The sequence below is a fragment of the Chamaea fasciata genome, unplaced genomic scaffold, assembly GCF_029207755.1.
Source record: "Chamaea fasciata isolate MVZ Bird 193981 ecotype frontalis unplaced genomic scaffold, bChaFas1.0.hap1 SCAF_40, whole genome shotgun sequence".
Lineage (NCBI taxonomy): Eukaryota > Metazoa > Chordata > Aves > Passeriformes > Sylviidae > Chamaea > Chamaea fasciata.
This window is the reverse complement of record NW_027094125.1, coordinates 1,042,260-1,057,119: the sequence shown is the minus strand read 5'-3', so window position 1 is coordinate 1,057,119 and position 14,860 is coordinate 1,042,260. Positions and strand designations below refer to the sequence as shown.

Here is a 14,860-nt window from a genome sequence, read left to right as displayed (position 1 = left end):
CTGTTCCTCTGCAGGGACACTCAGGCTGAAACAGGAGCCTGAGCCCTGTCTTGGGAAGCCTCCTCCGAGCTGGAATTTGTGCCGTGCTTGGAGAGGAGGAGCAGGGGGAGAAGGATGGGCGCTGTGTGGCAGGAGCAGGAGGTTTGGGCCCAGGACATTCCGCCTGCGCCGCTGCCCCGCAATGGGCGGCCGTGCCCGGGGCTCTGGGCCTGGCCCCGCGTGCGCTGAGCTCCCGACACTGCGGGAGCTCCCTGGGCTGGGCTCAGGTTCCCGCTGGCCCTGGGCAGCAGGCTGGGCTCCAGCTGGGATCAGCAGAGCTGGAAAAACCTCTGGCCATCTCCACTTTCTGCTGCTGCTCGGAGGAAGCAAGGAAGTGAATTGGGAAGTTCTGCTTTCTCTTTCTCCTGGTGGATTTTTTTCACTTTATTTGACAGGCCAGAGGCAATTTCTGTGATGGCCTCTGTCAGTTGATTCTATTTCAGCAGCACCAGCAGCAGGGCTGTGTTTGAGTGCTGCACATGTGGCCTGTGTGGCTTTAATTTTCCTCAACACTGTGCTCAGGGACGTGTGAACATTTGGAGATCAGCTGCTCATGATGCCAGAGTTTGCCATCATGACAGCACTCTGGGTGGCACTGATCAAAAAAGGCAATTGCAGCTTTACAAATAAAATTTCAAGTGGCAAGCAGAAGAGGGACAAGAGCAGCCATGATCTCCAACTGCCAAGGCAAAGGCAGCAGCAGCCTCCTGCTGTCACTCAGGGTGAGTAAAACAGTGCTGAAAACAGCGCTGCAGCCCAATCCTTTCTTTCTCTGGAGGCTGGGTCAGGGCAGCACAGGCGGGCCCTGAGGAATCAGGGCTGTTGGTGGGTGATTGTTGCTCTAGTCCAGAACTGATCTGGACAAAGGCCTTGGAAGGCGAGGCAGGAGCAGGTGGGAAGGGGCCGGCGCTGCTGCTGCTCCTGCCCGGGAGCCCCGGCTGGGCCGGGCCGGCGCCCGCTGCGCTGCGGCTCCTGCTGCTGCCAGAGCCGGGCGGGCCTCGGGGACAGGGAATGGACACGGGGGGACACCAAAGGCCGGCGGGGCTGCGGGGATGTTGGCGCTGGGGCCAGCGCCAGCACAGAGCTTCAGCCGCAATTAACGCAGAGGGAAAGGCTGGGGAAAGGCTCCATTTCAGCCTTTCTTGACTCATGGCTGGGAAGGGACCGAAATGAAAGGAGAACAAGCAGGGCCCGACCCCCTCTCCTTTGGGAGGAGCCCCATGCCTGGGGCTGTGAGGGAAAGTGAGGGGCTGTGGGGGTTGTGAGGGGAAGTGAGGGGCCATGAGGGGATGTGAAGGGGAATGAAGAGCCATGAAGGGCTGTGAGGGGCCAGGAGAGGTTCTGTGTAGCCATGAGGGTTTTTGAGGGGCCGTGAGGAGCCTCAGCCCTGGCAGCAGCGGGGTCCCACCATGTCCCCAGGGCAGGGCAGCCGTGAGGGGCCGCGAGTGCAGACGTGGCAGCAGAGCGGGCTTGGGGCATCTCTGGAAGGGGATGAGACCCTTCCCCAGCTCCAAACCACACCAAACCCACCGTTAACCGGATTGTCCCTCTTTAGAAGCTACTGGCAACTTGGAGTCCACTGTACAGTTTAATCCCAGTGGGAAAAGCACGGGAATTTTCCGAGTGAGTGACATCCAGCTTTAGTTAATCATGTCTACGATTTGAAAGGCTTACCAATGAAAAGTAACACTAATAAATAATAATAACTATAGCAAGTAATAAACTCCCAAATCCCAACACTCAGCACCACCCCAAAATGACAAACCTCATTTTTCTTTACTAGCACAAGGTTCATGAAAACGAATCCTATTAACTTTCTCCACCTCACATCTTCCCCACCAGACAAATGAGGCCATTTGCAGTGTTTAATACAAGTTACAGTTGAGGGCTGGAGGGAACAATGGGGAGACACCACTAATTTCCATGTCAAACCCAGCAGGCTGTCTCCAAAGTGGAGAGAATAAAATGGAATGGGGGCAGGGGCTGGTCAGATGTTCCTCTAAAGGACCACAAAATCACCTCCACGTGAACAGGAGGGGAAAATCAATCCCTATAAACCACCCTGTGTGTTCAGGGACTCAGCTGTGAGGAGCTGGACATGGACAGAGGCATCTGGAACAGTTCTGTCCTCAGGCTGAGCTCTCCAGCCAGGCCCTGAAGTCAATCAGGTGCTTTCCCCGAGGATTCCGTGGTTGCCAACCACCCCTCCAGATGTGGCTTACAGGAGCACGGAACATTTTTCAACATCAGGAGAGCAGAAGAAAAATGACAAGAGCTGCCCAATTCAGAGCTCTGTTTAAAAACCTGGAAAATACAAATCAGTTGAACTCTGAAGCCCAGCTGTGGGCCCTGGAATCCAAAAGAAATCTGGAAAGGCTTTTCACAAGGACTGACACTGAAGAGCTAACAGATGAATGTGTGTGGTTTATTCAGAGGCTTCCCATTTTCTACAGTTTTCCTTGAACTGTTGAACTTGACCTTATCTTTGCCTCCTCTTGCACAAAAGGAGCCTCATTGCACCAGCCAGGAAGGCAAAGCTCTTTCTTGGCCCTGGCTGCTGCTGTCCAGGCAGCATTTCCATCCCTCCTGGGGCCTCTTCCCTCAGGGCCCCCAGCAGCAGCTGCTGGAGCAGCACATGGAAGCTGCAGATGGAAGTGCTGCCCACCCCAGCCTGAAGCTACAAAAGGATCCTGCTGAAAGGAACCCCAAGATTCCCTCCCAGGGGCCCTTCTCCCAGTCCTCTTGTGGCTCCTGGGGGAGCTGGGAGTGCTCTACCCTATGGGCAGAGTGGCAGAGAACTGGGCTGCTCCACAGGCTGGGAACATCCTTTAAATAATAAAGCAACCGAAAAATTTTCCAGGGTGTGAGTAGCTTCAGCTCAGAAACATGGCTTTTTTGTATTAATAGTTTAGTACTAAATAAGTGAATGAAATAGATTTCATTTGTAATTCAGATGCATTTCATCCTTTTCCAAGGTTTTGGTCCCTTCCCCCAGGGTCATTTCCTTTACTCACCCACTTTCTAGTCGTTAGAAGGGAGTTAAGCACACCAGAAAAGGCAACAGCTTCTGTTTCAAAGGGAATCAGCCACCACTGCAGGGAAGCTGAATTGCCCCCAGGCACCTGTGTGCATTTGAAGGGTGAGCAGTTGCTGGGACAGACATCTCACACAACTTCTAAGGCTGTGAGAAACCCACAAGTGGCAAAGTATCATTGTGGGTCAATTCCCGCTGAAATTCCATTCCCCCACAGCCTCCAAATGGGCAGGCAGGGCTGGGCTCTGGCAGGGTTCAGTTTTGAGTGCCTTGTGCTCCCTGGCATGGAAGTGATCATATGAACTCTGGCAGTGATTGATTGGGGTATGGCTGCTGAAGGAGGAGGGGGGAATCTCTGGAGACAGGAAAGTCTCTTCTCCTTTCTCCCTGCCCTCTTCAAAGAGCAATGGGTTTACATGGGACCCCTTCCCTCAGCCCAGGGTCTGACCCATTGTGTGCTCTGGAGGAGCCAAACCCAGAGGGGTCCCAATATCAGCCTTGCCTTTCACTGCCTTCCTCCCCCTTACCTCGCCTTGCAGACCCATCCCTTGCCTTGCCTGTCCCCTCCACTCCCCTGCCTTGCCTTGCCTACCTCTCACTTCTCTTCCCTTGCACACCCTCCCTTTCTGTGCCCCCACTGGCTTCCTTGTCTTGCCTCCCCCTTCCTCTGCTTGCCTGCTCTACCCACACCTGGCCTGGCCTTGCCTTGCCTTCCTGTCCCTTGCCTGGCCTGGCATAACCCTGCCTTGTCGTGCCCTGTACACACCTCCCTTGCCTTGCCTACTCCTCCCTTGCCTTGACTTGTCTGCCTGGACCTGCCTGCCCCTCGCTGACCTTTCCTTGCCCTGCCTCCCCCTCCCTTGCCTTGCCTTCCCCTCACTCCCTCCCATGGAGAACTGTCAAAGTTGCCTTGCCTTGTTCCTGGAGCTCCTGGTGGCATTGATGAGTTAGGATGGTGACCCAGCTGATGGGCTGTGTCCTGCTGCTAGATTCATCTCTGCTGGTTCTAAACTGCCTTTCTCCCATGCTTGTCATCTAAGACATCTCCTTTTTCAGGGATGGGCCTTTCTCATTCAGACTGTGCAGATTCCAAGGGCTGTTTGGCTTCAAAAGAATGTCTCTCCCTTTGATTCTGTTTTCATTTACAAGTAACCTGAGAAAAAGACTCAGCTGGAGCCTTTTCCAGGAGGTGATTTAGCTGTGCACATTGATCTCCAGGCCACTCTTTTCTTCTTTGAGCTACCTTGTCCTTAAGGAACTGTGGCTGGTTATGGAATTCGTGGACAGAGGCACTTTAGAGGATGTTGTGGCTGAAGGAGAGATGGCAGCTCTCAGTTGGGTGGTGAGGGATCTCTCTGGTGCTTCCCATGCCATGGACATGCTTGCCCTGGTAAACAGGTGATAAGAACAAAAATACCCTAATCTGCCTTCACTTAGAAAGATGCTACTCTAATGGTGTTGGAGCAGCAGCTCTTCCTCTTGGCCACACCATGTTCTGTTATACTCACCATTCCCCAAGACAAGAAATCTCTTGGAGCCATTTCCTTTCTTTGTGGGATGAATTCAGGTCTTTCATTTTGACCCTCATCTTTCTTTGTCCTCTGTCAGAGCCTGCAGGCCCTGTATTTCCTTCATTCCAGCCAGGTCATCCCCAGGGAGGTCAAAGGCTTCAGCATCCTCCTGGGCATGGCTGGATCTGTCAGGTTGGGTGGGTGTTTTTGGTCAGGGGCAGTGTTCCCAGGCTGTGGGGTCTGGGGCTGTTCCTGCGTGGTGCCAGTTCCCCAGGAGTGGAGCCTGTGGGAGTGCAGGGAGCCCTGCTGCCAACTGAGAGCAGCTGCCCCGTGCCCAGAGGGCCAGAGAGGGGTGTCAGGAGGGGCTTTGGTTTGTGTGTGTCCCTTCCAGAGGGACGGAGTTCCAATGGAAAACGTGCAGGGAATAAATGAAAGCCACTGCAGGAAACTTGAGGGTTTCTTTAAGGGGCCACTTCCATCTTTCCTTGGCTCCAGCTCTGAGGAAACAGAGGCCCTGAGCCAGGGGCTCTGCTCTGCTGCCCTGGGCACCCCGGGGCTCCTGGAACACCCCACGGGCAGGGCGGGCCCAGAGTGTCACAATGTCCCCTTGGTTCCAGCAGGCCCCGCAGGGTCACAGTGCTCCCTCTGCACCCTGAGGCCCCACAGCACCCAGCCCAGGTGTAGTAGTTTGAAGGCAAAACAAATGAGAGGCTCCAAGTCAGAGATACAATTTAATAGGAAAAAAGAAAAAAAAGGAAAGAAAGTAAAATAAAATTGATGCAATAATACAAAAGACCACTGACAGAGTCAGAATACAACCTGAGCAGAGTGATGGAAGCAGTCCAGATGAGGTGGTCTTCCTGAAGCAGTGATCCTGTAGAAAGGTCTGGTAGCTCGGGTCCTCTGGGAATCCAGTGGGTAAGCGCCCCTCTGGTGTTCAGAGTCTCAGCTTATATCCAGGCTGGAATGCTTGGTTTCTCCCTCTGGGCGGAGCATCCCACAATGGGATGGTGAGTCATGTGATAAGGCCTGATGGGCCCATTAACAGGAGGTAGTCCAGGAGGGGGTTATCTGTGAGCTGTGTAGCAAAGGTGCTGATGGCCCATTAACAGAAGATAAGCCAGAGTGGAGGAGGCAGGGAGCACTGCCTCACCTGGTTTCAACAGTTCATGAAGATGGTGATAGAATATACTTCAACCCAGGACACCAGGCCACTGCCATGGTTCCAGTCACTCCCAGTATGGTCCCAGGGACTCCCAGTCTTTCTCAGTATATCCCAGTCACCCCCAGCATGCTCCCAGTCACTCCCACTTCCTCCCAGTTGCTTCCAGTATGATTCCAGTGGCCCACAGCCACTCTAAGTAACCCTTGGGGTAATTCCAGTTGCTCCCAGTATATCCCAGTTGCCCTCAACATGTTCCAAGTTGCCCTCAGTCTGCTTCTGGTCACTCCCAGTGGGATCCCAGTCCCCCATTAGCGTCAGATCGGTTCCACCCAGTATGATCACAGTTGCACCAGTTTCCCCTAGTACAGTCCCAGTCACTGCCAGAATGATTCCAGTGGCCCCCAGTACAGACACAGTAACACCCTGCTTCTCCCAGTTGCCCCCAGCATGGTCCCAGTTGTTCCCAGTGTTGTCCCTTCCAGAATCATTCCAGACACTCCCAGTATATCCCAGCTGCCCCCAGCATGCTCATTCCCAGTCACCCCAGAGTCCCCAGTATGGTTCCAGTTGCCTCCCGCATGATCTCACTCATTCCCAGTATATCCCAGTTACCCCCAGCATGCACCAGTCATTCCCAGTCACTCTTAGTAACCCTCAGTGTGGTCCCAGTCACTGCCAGTATTCCCAGGTCCATGCTCCAAATGCTGCTCCCAGCCCTGATCTGTGGGGATGGGAATGTCCCGCTCCCTTCCCGGGGCAGGGTCACACCTGAGCTAGGTGTGCAGGGCAGGACCTTGCCCTGAGCCCAAGCCCTGTCCCACCTGCAGGATCTGCTTCCCCTGGGCCTCTTCCCCCTGCAGCCCCAAGCCCAGCTTGGTGCTAAACAAAGGGGCTGGGCCGGGGTCATCCCCCGGCGGGGGCTGCACACCCCCTCTGCCCCCTCCCCAAATTCCTCCCGGGGGCAGCAGGAGCTGGGGCAGGAGCCCTGTGGGGAGGGAAAAGGGGGTGACACCGGCATGGGGGGTCACACACGCTCCGGGGGACATACACGGGCCCTGGGGATTCCCCCTGACCTTTTCCTGCAGGACCAGGAGGATAAACCCCAACATGGAGACCCCAAACCCCGGCAGCATCTATGGGACAGGGTTTGGTGGGAGCTTTGGGGGTCTGGGGGAGTCACAACTTCCCCAAAACCCCCTCCCAGCTCCACACCCACTCCCAGACCCCTCAAACCACCTCACAGCTCCTGCCCAGGACATCCCCAATCATTCCCTGCAACATAAATGACCCCAAAAGCCACAATTCCCTCTTCCCATCTCCCCCAAGATCCACCCAAATCCTCTCCAAGACACACAGCCCTGCCAGCACCCCAAAACTCCCTCACCCCCCCCGCCCCAGAAGGCCCCCAAACCTCCTCCCAGAAACACAAATGCCACCAAGAGCCACAAAAGCCTCTCTCAGTCCCACCAGGAGTCCCAGAAACTCCTCACAGGCCCCTATGGCACTGACCAGGAGAGGCTGGTGGACAGGAACATCCACAGCCAGGAGCACCTCGGGCACTTCAGCAGTGATTTGGGCACGTTGCGGGGGACACCAACAATACGGAGATCCAGGCCAGGGACAGGGACAGAAAGCTGGAATTCCTGGAGAACAAATGGGCTCAAGTGGACACGTTCTGCTGCAACAACTATGAGACCATAGCCATGTCCCTTGGCTAGGGTGCTCCCAGAACACCTAAACCCTCCTGGATATTCCCTGAACCACAAATTCACACTCAAATCCAGGTAAAATGATTCAGCTTTAGGTCTCTTCACTTAATTTTGCTTATTTTTAATCGAATTCTGGGTGTTTTATAGAAAAATCACAGAAATTAATCAGGTACAAAAATATCTCCAAGACCATCCAATTTGTCTTGATGCCATCAGAAGAAAAAACAGAGCAGAACAGATTTTTTGGGCTGTAAATTAAAAAAAAAAAATCCGCTCTTCTCATTTACATTGTTGATCAGAGTCCCAGTAGATGTTCCTGACCCTGTGTTCATCCAGGTGCCTGTGGAGATCCAGGGCTCTGCCCAGTGTGGGTCCTTTGATGGGGGATGGAGTTGGAGCAGTGCAGGAAGCTCTTCCCACAGTCAGGGCACTCACAGGGCTTCTCTTAATGGTGCCTCCGTTGGTGTCGGGTCAAGTTAGAGCTCTGGGTGAAGCTCTTCCCACACTGGGGACACTCGTAGGGCCTCTCCCCAGTGTGGATGCGCCGGTGGGTGACGAGGTCGTACTTTCGCTTGAAGCCGTTCCTGCAGTCGGGGCAGCGGAAGGGCCTCTCCTCTCTGTGAATCCGCTGGTGCACAAGGAGAGTGGAGCTGGTCTGAAACCCCTTCCCACACTCAGGACACTGATAGGGCCTCTCCCCAGTGTGGATCATTTGGTGGATGATCAGTTTGGACCTCTGGTTGAAGCCCTTCCCGCATTCCCCACACTCATATGGCCTTTCCTCAGCGTGGATGTTCTGGTGATGGATCAGGTTGGAGCTGTGGCGGAAGCTCTTCCCACATTGCTCACACTCGTACGGCCGTTCCCTGGTGTGGATCCTCTGGTGGCTGATCAGGGTGGAGCTCTGGCTGAAGCTCATCCCACATTCCCCACACTCGTGGGGTCTCTCCCCAGTGTGGATGTGCCGATGTCTGAGAAGATGGAAGTTGCGCTTGAAGCCCTTTCTGCAGTCGGGGCAGCGGAAGGGCCTCTCCTCTGTGTGAATCTGCTGGTGCCTGAGGAGATTGGAGCTGGTCTGAAACCTCTTCCTACACTGGGGACACTTGTAGGTCCTCTCCCCAGTGTGGATCCGCTGGTGGCTACTTAGGTGGGATCTCTGGCTGAAGCTCTTCCCACACTCCAAGCACTTGTGGGGCTTCTCCTCATCATGAACCTGCTCATGGACCACAAGCGCAGAGCCCTGACTTGATCTCTGGCCGCCTTCCTGGCGCAGGGTGTGCCTTTCAGCCTCAGAACAGCTTGGGATGGGTTTGGAGCCTCTTTTCCTGTGAGATCTCCAGGGATTTTCCTCCCCGTCGGATTCCTGCAATGTGGAGCCGGTAAAAATGGCCTCTTCCACAAGGTTGTGCCGTGGGGATTTTTCCTCCCTGGTCTCTATCCCCAACTCCTTGTCTGGGGAAGAAAGGACAAGGAGAGGATGGGATTTGTCTCCGTGCCACAGGGAAGGGGAAGGAGATCCCCTCAGTTCATCCCCAGCAGGACGGCGTTGGCAGTGGGGTTGTCCTGCAGCCGGGGGCCATGCTGGGCTGGGAGATGAAGCAGGAGAGAGGGGGAAAGGGGCACTGACTTCCTCCTCACCTGCCTGGCTGTCCCGGGGCATCTTCCTTTAACTCGCAGCCTCCTCCTCCACCTGGCCAATGTTTTGGAAGTCCTGGTTTGGGGTGAAAACAAGGGATGAGTACATTGAGCTTGAAAGTTGCCCTGCCCAAGTCCATCTCTAGAGGTCATTGGGCATCGAGGGTCCAGAAAAACCTCTCAAACACCAAGATTCAGCCCTGAAAACACCTCCCAGGAGTTCCCTGTCTCTGCTCTCTCCCCTTGGGTGTTTGGGGGTTCCCCCCATCCCAGCTGTCTGGGGTCACACTTGTACTGGGGGTCCCCGCTCTACTTGGTCCCTGCCCTCCCCAGACTGCTGAGAGTCCCAGGAATCTGAAGAGTTCCCCCCTTTTCCACCTCCCCATATAGGGATGATGGCAGGTGTTGGGGCCTTGGAGTCCCTTCTCCCCTTATTCTCTGCTTTGGGGTGCAGGGGGTCCAAGGAGTCCCCCCTGCTCCTCTCCAGGCTGTTGAGGGTCCCGCCAATGGCGGCGCTCCCCCTCTCTGGGCTCCCCACTTTGGGCTCCTGGGGGGCACAGGGCTCTGCTCCTCCAGGCTTTCTGGGGACCCTGGGTGGGGACTACAGCCCTTGGGGCTTCTCTCAGGAGACTCACAATGGGGGGAACGCAGAGAGGGCTGGGGGATCCCAGCAGTGACATCACTGGGAGTGACTGGTCTGTACTGGGGTAACTGGAAACTTATAGAGGCAACTGGGACTGACTGGGAATGACTACAAGCATGCTGAGGGCAACTGGGCTATACTGGAAATGTCTGTGACCGTAATGGGGGGACTGAAACCACACTGGGAACAGCTGGAATCATGCTGGGGAGAACTGGGACCATGCTGGGGGCAAGTGGGAGCAAGTGGGAGTGAGTGGGTCTACAGTGAGGCAACTGGGCATGACTGGGAGCGTCTGGGATCATCTATGGAGTGACTGGGACTATACTAGGGGTAACTGGGTGCAACTGGGATCACTCTTGGAAGAACAGGGAGAAACTGGAATCATGCTTGGGGCAACTGAGATCATACTGGGATCACAGTGGCAGCAACTGGGATTGCACTGAGGGTGACTGGGAGGGGCTGTGAGCAACTGAGATGAGGCTAGAGCAACTGAGCACAACTGGGAGTGACTGAGAATGTGCTGGGAGCAACTGGGATACACTGGGATAGACTGAAACCACAGTGGGAATAAATAGAAACAACTGGAACCAGGCTGGATGATAATGGGAACTGTCCAGAAACTTGGATCATGCTGGAGGCAACTGGGAGTAACTGGGAAAGACTGGGATCATTCTAAGGTAACCAGAACCACACTGGGCCAATTGGATGAACTGGGAGTGTCTGTAACCATACTGGGGGGAATGGAACCACACTGGGAACCATGCTGTCACCATGCTGGGAGCAACTGGGAGTGAGTGGGATCATCCTGAGATGAACTGGGCCTATTCTAGGGACAAGTGGGATCATACTGGGAGGAACTGGGAACAACTGGAACTTTATTGGCAGCAACTGGAATCATACTGGGATCACAGTGGGAGAAGCTGAGCCCCTCCTGGATGAGATTGGGATCACATTGAGGGTGACTGGAATCATACTGCGAATGATTGGGAGTGCCTGTGAGCAGCTGGAATCATGCTGAAAGTGGGTGAAACTGAGAGCATGCTGGGTTTGACTGGAATACACTGGGAGAGACTGGGAGCCATGAGGATCATACTGGAGGGTACTGGGGTCATGCTGGCATTGACAGGAAGGAACTGTGATGTCACTGGGGGCCACTGGCATCATACTGGGAGTGACTGGCATCATACTGGGATTATAGTTGGTGTCAATGGATCCTGACTGGGAGTTACTGGGAGCCACCAGACCCATGCTGAGAGCCTACTGGGAATACCCTGAGAAGAACTGGGACCAACTGGGATGTACTGAGTGACTGGAATAAAACTGGGGGCAACTGAACCATGCTGAGGGAACTGGGAGGGCCTGGCAATGACTACAGGAATATTCAGGGCAACTGGGATAGACTGGGAGTACCTGAGACCATGCAGGTGGTGACTGGGACAAGAGTGAGAGTCACTGGGAATGTGCTGGGGGCAACTGGGGGTGTGTGTGAGTGACTGAGGCCCTGCTGGGAAAGACTGGCATCATACTGGGAGGGACTGGGACAATACTAGGGGCAACTGGGAGAACTGGGAACAGAAGAGACAGTAGTAGGAGGAACTGGGAGCAACTGGGACCCTGCTGGGGGAAAATTGTATCATAATGGAGAATAATAGGGACTTACTCGGTTTATACTGGAAGCAACAGAGATCCTACAGGGAGTGAGGGGAAGTGGCCAGGATCATACTGGGACTGACTGGGCTCATACTGGGAGTCCCCAGTGTAAGAGACGGTCCGAAGATCCCTCATCTGCCTCACGACCATCATCAAGGACAGAGACTGAAACCCCTAAAAGGGTCTTTAAAATCTCAACACAGGAGTTCTGGCCTGGCTGAGGTGGGATGTTGGCCAAGTGCTGCCTGCAGGTGTGTTTGATGGAAATGAGCACACTGCAATGATCTCCCCCACCTGTTTGGCCAACTGCCTGTCGCTTCGGAGAGGACTATAAAAACCCTGGAGATCCCCGCTCACTTTTGTGATCACCCCACTGGAGAAACTCGCGTCTATAGGTATCTTCAAAAGCCTCGAGGACTCGACCCTCCATGTTGGTAGCTATAAACCCCTTCCCCTCTTTTTCCGTCTTTCTTACTATTCTCTTTTCTCTCCCCACTATTGCATTTGTTGGCACTAAATAAAGGTGCATTTGTGATTGAGTAAACTGAGTTTGTCCCCCGCTGTGTCTTTTGCGCTCTGAGATCCCTAAAACGAACCATCACGAACCCCGCTTGTGTGAGCAGATCGTGACACCCAGGAAACTGGAACCACACGGGGGGGACAACTGGGCTCATCCTGGGAGCAGCCACTGCCGGCACCGGGACCCCCGAACCCCTTTCCCGGCCATCCCGCCCCTCCAGCCCCAGCACTCCCCAACGGGGTCCCAGCCATCCCAGGGGTCCCCCCCTCTCGGGGTCCCCGCTTTGGGCTCCTGGGGCTCTCCTGTCTCTGGGGTCCCGCTCAGGTGGGCCCCAAAGCCCGGATCTCTACCGGGCTCCCCAAATCTGGTGTCCCCCCGCCGGTCCTGCCGCTCCCCACGTGGCCCCGGCAGAGCTCAGAGGGCCCGGCCCGGGAAGCCCAACCCCCACCTGGGGGGGACCCGCATTCCCCCGCCCCCCGCCGGGGCTCTGCCGACACCGGGACCCCCCAAAAACACCTCCCGGGGACCCCCCCGGGATATTTGGGGCGAGCTCCTTCTCTCCGGGCACCTGCGGGATGGGGCCAATGGTGTCCGGGCGAAGGAGCTGCAGATTCAGGGAGCGGGGAATGCACGTGGTGCTTCCTCTGCCTCCTCCAGGTCCTTCTGCTCCCCCTCTTCCTCCTTCTCTGTCCCTCCTCTTCCTCCTCCTCCTCCCAGCCGGGACACGATGGCCACGGGCTGGGTCACTCCAGGCTGAGATCGGGGGAGCGTAAGTTTGGGGGGAACAATGGGAAGGGGGTGGGAGAGGGGGCACAGGGGGATGTGGGACCCACTGAGGGTCCCCCAGTTCAGCCCAGGTGCCGGCGCAGCCCCACGGATCCCCAGTGCAGCCCCACAGGTGCCGTGGCAGCCCCACAGATCCCCCAGCCCCGGCTCCCCGCGCTGAGCCCCGCTCTGGCTGTGCCGCTCCTGCGGCATCTGCAGCTCCCTGGTGGCCCCGTGCTGGTGCCGCTCGTTGTACCGGCTCTGGCCATCCCAAAATCCCGGCTGGGCTTCGGCCACCATCCCTGGCAGCTGCGGCTCCGCCCGGCCCGCTGGCGGTGGCGGCGCTGGAAGGAAATCCCATCCAGGGAGCCCATGGACAGGAACTGGGGGAAGCCCGGGCCGGGCTCCGACAGCGCCACGGGCAGGGAGCGCAGGGAGAGGAGAACTGGGGGGACACGGACATTTGGGGGCTGGGGGGGCACGGCTGAAGGAAAGGGGCAACGGGGAGAGCTGGGAGAGCAGGGAAGGGGCTTTGGGGCTTCCAGGGTTGAGAAAAAGGGGTGGTGAAGGGGGGGTAGATGTGGGATGGGTGGAGTTAAGGGGGTTCCTGTACTCAGAAAAAGAAGTTCCAAGCGTCCCCGGTGTACCCATTCCCATGACAGGGCAAGGAATCCTGGGATGGCTGGGAATAGGGGTCCAGGGTGTCCTCAGTGAAACATTAATTTTGAAGAATTAACGATTTTAGTTAAACCAGATATTGCTGAAGTAAGATAGATAGACTTTCCTTTGGATAAGCAGAAGCCAGATTTAAGGAACTGATAAATCATGAGGCCTGTCAACTTATGTTTGTGTATTCTGACTAATCAATAGGCTTCAAGAAGGACAATGAATTCATAAATCAAATACTCCTGGGAAAACAGGATTCAGTTGTCACACAACACTAAAAGGTTAAAAAGTCAAAGCGATGAAGACTCACTTACTTCATCATTTTGAGACCCTGCCCCATAAAAAGAACCACCGACCCATTTCAAAGAACAAACCACGCATGCTTAATAGCTTTTGGCTAATTACCATACGAGGCGGGGAATGGGATGTACTAAAGTCATGAATATACATTTGTGTTTTGGGTATTCAATACTTCTGTACATAAAAAGACCCTGTGATCTTCTGTGAGCGCGCGTGTTTGGGAGCTATCCCGCACGCTGCCCGGCATCGTAATTAAACATACACTTTCTAACTTTAAACTGTTAGAGAGTCTTTTGTCCGTCATAGTTGGATATCAGCATTAGGGCGATATTCATATTTTTTTAATAATTCACTCAGTGTTGAGGACAGGACGGGCTTGGGTGCTGGGACGGGCAGGAATAGGGGTCCGGGGGGTCTCTATGTCAAAGAAAAGGGGGCTCTGGGGGCAGGGAGAGGCGGGATGTCCGGGAAAGGGGTGCAGGGCTGTCGGTGCCGGATAAGGGGGTGCAGGGTGGAAGCCATGGCCGGGAATGGGGGTTCGGGGCGATGGCGGCGCCCAGGAATGGGGGTTTGGGGGGGCCCCTCTTTGGTGCCCGCCAATGGCAGCCCGAGTGTGCAGTGACGTCACCGGTCGCCGGGCAGATCCGAAAGTGCCCGAGGGAGCGCGGGGGGAGCGCACGGCGGAATTCCCGGGAATGCCCCGGGATCCCCTCCGGGCATCCCCCGGGACCCTCCTCGGCCACGCCCTGCGGGACCCCCGGGCCGGGCTGTGCTCAACTCCCGGCGCCTGCGCTCCAACTGTGCCGGGAACCCGCGGGCGTCGGCCCAAAGCGGGGGAAGCGCCGCCATCCGCGGATCCATTTTTTCCTGCGGCTGCGGCTCCCACCTCCGGCAGAGCAGGACTGGGCGCGGGGACTCCGATCCCTCATTCCCAATCTCCTTCCCTCGCTCTCTGCTGTGCTCTCCCTTTCCTTCGGGTGATCATCAATCGCAGAGCGGCTGGAGAGCCGCGTGCCCAGCCCGGGTTTCCCAGGAAAGGGAGGCCTGGGGGTGAGGTGCCCCGGGCCGGCCGGGAATGGGGCTCCGGGGCTCCCCGGGCTGACGGAAATGGGATGCGGGGGCTGGGAGAGGAGGATCCCCGGGCAAGGGGGTGCGGGGCGGTGTCGGTGCAGAATAAGGGGATGCAGAGGGTCCCAGAGCTGGGGAAGGGGATGCGGGTGGGT

The 14,860-nt window shown here is 56.0% G+C and overlaps 1 pseudogene; it reads right to left on the bottom strand.

Annotated features, from left to right (window-relative positions):
• The window catches only part of LOC136303665 (zinc finger protein 850-like), a 141,473-nt pseudogene that overhangs the window by 63,646 nt on the left and 62,967 nt on the right, over positions 1-14,860 (bottom strand).